Source organism: Brassica oleracea, chromosome C8 (genome assembly GCF_000695525.1).
Source record: "Brassica oleracea var. oleracea cultivar TO1000 chromosome C8, BOL, whole genome shotgun sequence".
Lineage (NCBI taxonomy): Eukaryota > Viridiplantae > Streptophyta > Magnoliopsida > Brassicales > Brassicaceae > Brassica > Brassica oleracea.
Window position 1 is genome coordinate 2,946,996 of NC_027755.1, and position 7,527 is coordinate 2,954,522.

Here is a 7,527-nt window from a genome sequence, read left to right on the forward strand (position 1 = left end):
TAGCCGGACTCGACCATCGATTGACATTTTCATACATCCACCGATCGACAACCATCCCGGGGAATCGATCGACAGTAGTCCTGCGAATGAGACTTTTGCCTTACCAGAACACTGCTATCCGAGCTTTGCAGTTAGTACCCAGCCACAGACACCGATTGTTTACCATCATGGTGACACGATCAGCAAAAAAGGCGACTATTCTATTGGCAGTTGGGCAGACGAGAGCCATCATGAGAGCTTTGCAGTAGACACTGCATTCCCTGAGATGCAATCTGATGAGTATGACGAGGACTACCTCAGAGAGAAGAACATTGATTAATGTGCTCTTACCATGGATGATAGAGGAGTTCTCCGTACATCGCTTGCAGATGCGAAGTCAACATCGATCGACAGCAACAAAAAGCCATCGATCGATGTTCATCACACACCAGATTCCGAGGTACATATAAAAGATAATACAGATTATGGTTATCTAACTCCGAATGAATTTGGAATTTTCATGGATCCAGAAGGCCAAGCACGAGCTATGGATGGACGCATTCTTAACATATCCAAGGAGGAAATAACTGAAATCATTACCATGAATGGGTCCAGAAACTTCATGGACACGCAAACTAGAGTTGAGGATCCACCATCGGTCGACAAAAACGCTGCACCATCGATCGATGATCAGTACGACGTCAGACGAGGAGTACTTCATCAGAACAGGAAACGAAAACCTCGCTGGGAATACACAGAGACACCCATACCTACCGTGCCAGACGAAACCAGTTACAACAAAGCAGATATTGACGAGATGGTAGCAAAGATCTACAGAGTTCTTCGGACTTCAGATGATTATCATTCAAAGAGGCTCGATGACATCTACTACCCATTCGACAACAGTATCAGCTGCTTGACCACACACACATATGGGATGAAGCATGACATAGCCATGGTTCAGACACATCATGTAGTCGGCGCAAGAGAATCGAAATCGATCAACGATCACACTCAGCCATCGATCGACGCCCGCACTAGAACATCAATTGACGCTCGAACTTGCATCATTCGAAGATATGCTACAATCATTTACCTACAGGCTTGATGGTATCTACCACCCGCTCCGTGATGACATAGATTCATGGACTACACGCCAGGACGCGTTGCAGCAAGAGATGGACACGTTTCAGAGACAGTTAAATGATATCACTCAAATTACCCTAAGGAGTGATTTATACTCTTTCAAATAAGAGGTCGAGTTATAGTACTTAGGGATCGAATTCACAGGGAGCTAGGGAACCAAATAAATCTAATCAGATTGATTTAGCTAGGTTGATTTAATGATTTTAAATGTAAAGTTGCAAGTTTGTGAGCAAAGTAATTGCTCGATTGATTTGATTGGGGGTTTGATGGAAGGATGGTTGCTAGACTTAGGGTTTCTATTCATATAATCATGATTATATTCCTACAGATACCTAACAATTTGTATGCATGATATTATAGAGCTCAACACTTATAAACAAACATTAGACTTTCGCTATCTAGGTTTGTCTATTGACCAGTATCGATTGATGATTCTATAGGAATATCGATCGATACACTTGTTGAAACGTCGACCGATTATTCGATTAGAATATCGATCAACGCTTTTGGTCAAGCGTTAATGCACAGGCTGAATGTGCTCACTAAGCTTCCCAGATCACCTCTCGCTTACTCTAACAATTTTAGCTCAATTAGGATGGATTCAGGGTGAGATGCAAGTGATGTTCTTTACCTCAAACTCCTAGATCAAGTTCTAGGTAGCTAAGGTAGAAACATGCTTTAATGACAATCCTAATGATGAATATCACAACTTAGCAATCTATAGTTGGGGCTAATCCCTCATAACCTATTTAAACCCTAAACTAACAGGTGGATCTATTCAAGCATGAAGTTTGTCACATAAATCATAGATGAATAGATATAAAATTGCAATAGATATAAGCAATTATAAAACCAATGAAGTTATAGGAGGACTCTGAATGAGTTCCTTGCTTCTCTCCTAACTAAGAATAATGAATAAAAGAAAGCTTAGCCGTCAACAATTGCTTAGAAAACACATAAATAGGGTTTTAGGTCATCCAAGGGTATTCTGGTAATTTGTGGTTGCTTCTGGGCTTCAGCGGTCATAAAATATGATCAGCCCATATTCTGGCATCACCGTCGATCGACACCAATGCTGTTTCATCGATCGACAGTCCTTTATCTCTTCGACAGCTTCCTCTCGCGACGCAGACTTACTACTCTTCAGTAACACGAGAATAACTTCTGCTACAGGATGTGGATTGACCTCAAACCGGTGGAATTGGAAAGCTAACTCAAATCTCTATTTTGTGTCATAATATGGGTTTAATCTAACGGTGGGAAGGTCTCCATCAATAGCCAAACATGTGACGCGTCTGTGCAGTTCTGCATCTCAAAAGGCTCCAAAATCACCATATTTCTTCAGAACGTACATGAACTTGTAAATACTCTAAAAAGACTTCAAAACATAATAATTATATCTTAAAACACTTATATACCATGGCTGAAAGTGGGTAAAATCCATGGTATATTGTCCTCAAGCAAAACAGACGGGCAGTCTCTCTCAAAGAGGTTTGAAAACAGCAGGGACTCACATGATTTAAAACTTAAAATCATCACCTCTGCAATATTGTAATCGACATCTAAGAAGTCCTAATCACAAAAGCACATTATACCATATTCTAGCATAGCAACCATATTCACCAAGCTAACAACTTAGCAAATCATGTCTGGCATTCCCTTCTACCAACCTCATTTCTTAACATATATAAAAGTGCACGCTAATGGAGTCCCTGAGACTATCTCTTTTGCAAGTTCTCCAAGTACTCACTTGCTAGAGAATCTTCGCACTGGCTTAAGCATTTACAGCGAGGATCTCTTACATCCTGGGACGACATCAAGAACGCATTCTTGTGTCACTTCTTTGATGAGGCATGCGCTGAAGACTTGAGGAGCGAGATTGTTACATTCACACAGGAGCCTACAGAGTCATTCAGAAGCTACTGGATCAGATTCAAGGCATATCAGAGAGACTGTCCACATCATGGATTCAATGAAGTCCAACTGTTCAGCATTTTCTTCAGAGGCATCGCGTTGGCATATCAGATGTCTCTAGACTCAGCAAGTGATGGAAACTTCAACACTAGGAATCCATAAGAGGCTGTGAGACTTATCGATAACTTGGCATCCAGCAACTGCACCAAGAACACTGATTTTGAGAGAAAAAAATCGACCACTGCCCTAGGAAAGGAGCAGCTGAACGATGTCAAGGCTAAGCGAGATAGTATGCACAAGCTTCTCAAGAAGCAAGTCAGTTTTGCAGAAGATGTAGAGGCTGCAGATGTCGACAGTGACATAGATGGAGAGGAGGATGTTAACTTCGTTAGTGGTTCAGGTTTTCAGAATGAGAGGTCTGGGAACCAGAGTGAATACAAAAACTCTTTGGGCAATTGACAGAAGAGTGGATACAACCAAAGTTCACAGTACCAGAAACCTTTCAGCAGAAACTACAACAGCAGCAACAACATAGCTCTTGGAAATTCTTTCTACCAGAACCAAACACAACAGACTCGAGAGAGCAAGATAGAGTCCATGCTTTATCAAGTTCTTGAGGCTCAGCAGAAATTGATGGTGAACTTCAATGGAAAGATATATGATGTCTACACAGAGCTAAACTCAAAGTTAGAGTCTCTGAACGACCATGTGAGGAAGTTGGAGACACATGTAGTTCAGACATGAGAGACTATTAAGAGGCATGAGGCCTTCATCAAGGGTAAAGGTGATGATTCACTGAAGCACCACGTGAATGCCATCATAGATGATGATTTCTGGCAAGTGGTAAAGGAGGAGAAGCTTCAGGAAGGAGACTTCCAAGTCGAAAGCTCCATGAGTTTCGGCGGATCACACTGGTGTCGACTGACACCAAGAGATGAATATTGACCGATGGAGACAGACGAGAATCGATTGATATCACCTACGCCACATCGATCGACAGAGGAAGTTGCATCATGCACAACAGTAAGGATTCCAACTCATGAGGAGTTTGCAGCAAAACACCCTCATCCACCCAAACCCTTACGCATAAAGAATTCGAACATCTATCGGCATCATGGGCCAGCTACCGATCGACTGGCTCCATCGACGATCGACAAGACGCATCCACCCTCAATCGACGACCACCTCTGACCTACCGGGTGCAGCTACAAAAGATAGATGTAGCACGCATGAATGCTATCTGAAACCCATCTCAGCCTCCATAAAACATTGCAGATAACTTCAATCAACATCTTAAAAATGCACCAGAGTCTATGAAAGTTGATCAGACTTCTGAGAAGAGAACCTTGAGGAGAAGGAAGGAAAAGGTTCCCAAGCATCGAAAGAGAGGAGTTAATGAAAAAGAGATGGATAGCTTCACCAAAAGAGTTCCCAGAATACCCTTGGACAAGCCGTTTGAGGAGTCTTACTTTACCCACAAGTTGTGGATGTTCTTCAGAGAGACCAAGGAAACTGAACAAGACATACAAAGGATCTTCAATCAGATCAGAGAGAAGATGAAGCAGATGATTACACTGAAGAAGAAGAAGAGTGATCTTGGGAAATTTGAAGTGACATGTTTAGTTAAGGGCATTGAGTTTCCATGTGCGCTGTGTGATACAGGTTCATCAATCAGCATACTACCCAAGGTAATGGCAGACCATCTGGTTCTGAAGATAGAGCCTTAGGAAGATTCATTCACTTTTGTGGATCATTCTACGAGGTCAGGAGGAATCATCAGAGACCTTGAGGTGCAGATTGGTAATACACTAGTTCCAGTTGACTTCCATGTCCTGGAAAACAAGCAAAACAAGAATCATTCTCTCCTACTTGGGATAGCTTTCATTGCTACTGTAGGAGCAGTTTGCAACATGCAGACTAATCAGTTGTGTCTAACACTGATAAACCATGATGTCCACTATGATCCAGTCAGAATTGTCAAGCCACAGACGTCCAACACTGTAGTTAACACTAGATTCATAGCAGCATTCCACTGCTATTTTGAGGATGAATACGAGATAGAGCATTCATGATCAATCGATAGCCGGACTTGACCATCGATTGACATTTTCATTCATCCACCGATCGACAACCATCCCGGGGAATCGATCGACAATAGTCCTGCGAATGAGACTTTCGCCTTACCAGAACACTGCTATCCGAGCTTTGCAGTTAGTATCAGCAAACAGGGCGACTATTCTATTGGCAGTTGGGCAGACGAGAGCCATCATGAGAGCTTTCCAGTAGACACTGCATTCCCTGAGATGCAATCTGATGAGTATGACGACGACTACCTCAGAGAGAAGAACATTGAGTAATGTGCTCTTACCATGGATGATAGAGGAGTTCTCCGTACATCGCTTGCAGATGCGAAGTCAACATCGATCGACGGCAACAAAAAGCCATCGATCGATGCTCATCACACACTAGATTCCGAGGTACATATAAAAGATAATACAGATTATGGTTATCTAACTCCGGATGAATTTGGTATTTTCATGGATCCAGAAGGCCAAGCACGAGCTATGGATGGACGCATTCTTAACATATCCAAGGAGGACATAACTGAAATCATTGCCATGAATGGGTCCAGAAACTTCATGGACACGCAGACTAGAGTTGAGGATCCACCATCGGTCGACAAATACGCTGCACCATCGATCAATGATCAGTACGACGTCAGACAAGGAGCACTTCATCAGAACAGGAAACGGAAACCTCGCTGGGAATACACAGAGACACCCATACCTACCGTGCCAGACGAAACCAGTTACAACAAAGCAGATATTGATGAGATGGTAGCAGAGATCTACAGAGTTCTTCGGACTTCAGATGATTATCATTCAAAGAGGCTCGATGACATCTACTACCCATTCGACAACATTATCAACTGCTTGACCACATACACATATGAGATGAAGCATAACATAGCCATGATTCAGACACATCATGTAGTCGGCGCAAGGGAATCGAAATCGATCGACGATCACACTCAGCCATCAATCGACGCCCGCACTAGAACATCGATCGACCCTTGACTTGCATCATTCAAAGATAGTCTACAATCATTTACCTAAAGGTTGATGGTATCTACCACCCGCTCCGTGATGACATAGATTCATTGACTACACGCCAGGACGCGTTGCAGCAAGAGATGGACACGATTCAGAGACAGTTAAATGATATCACTCAAATCACCCTAAGGAGTGATTTATACTCTTTCAAATAAGAGGTCGAGTTGTAGTACTTAGGGATCAAATTCACAGGGAGCTAGGGAACCAAATAAATCTAATTAGATTGATTTAGCTAGGTTGATTTAATGATTTTAAATGTAAAGTTGTGAGCAAAGTAATTGCTCGATTGATTTGATTGGGGTTTGATGGAAGGATGGTTGCTTGACTTAGGGTTTCTATTCATGTAATAATGATTATAATCCTACAGATACCTAACAAGTTGTATGCATGATATTATAGAGCTCAACACTTATAAACAAACATTAGACTTTCGCTTTCTAGGTTTGTCTATTGACCAGTATTGATCGATGATTCTATAGGAATATCGATCGATACACTTGTTGAACCGTCGACCGATTATTTTATTAGAATATTGATCAACGCTTTTGGTCAAGCGTTAATGCACAGGCTTAAGGTGCTCACTAAGTTTCCCAGATCAGCTCTCGCTCACTCTAGCAATTTTAGCTCAATTAGGATGGATTCAGGGTGAGATGCAAGTGATGTTCTTTACCTCAAATTCCTAGATAAAGTTCTACGTAGCGACCGAGCGATCGTCCCCCAGAGGGTTACTTCACTTGCTACGAGGCGTTTGTAGTGTGTTGTCGCCTATGGTTCCCAATACCCAAAATTCTCGTCTGAGTGTTGGACCGTTTCGAAGTCGCGATAAGCCAGTTGACTCCCCATGCCATTCAGCATCTTATTGGGATCCTAATCTTAAGCTACGAGCATGGCCTTTCCCTTTCCGTCGATCATTATGAAGCGCTTTTGAGGCTTCAACTTGTCACAGATACGGATAAGCATAGGTTGGTCCCTCAGAAATTTATATCAGTGGTTAAGAAGTTCATTTTGAACTTCAACTCATGGAAGAAGTTCTTTTTCTTTGTTCGTATAGACGCTGCGTCCGTCGAAGAGAGTTGCATTCCACTGTTCCGGAGGTTGCCGAATGATCGTCCCTTCAGCAACCCTCTTGCTCCGTTCCCTAAGGACATCATTGCGGTAAGGGATCTTCTCAGGAACGGTCCCTTCTTCTGGACTTCTTTTACGCCGAAGAGGGTTCGGAAGGCACTGAGATTCGTGCAACCCGGTCCTGCTTTGGCTGCGGACACGGGAAGCGACTCCGAATCTGACGACCAGAATCCCGTCGAAGCTCCAACAACTGTGCCGGAGTCGAGCTCTCGGAAGGGAAAAGATGTCGATCTTGGCGACATAGAATTTT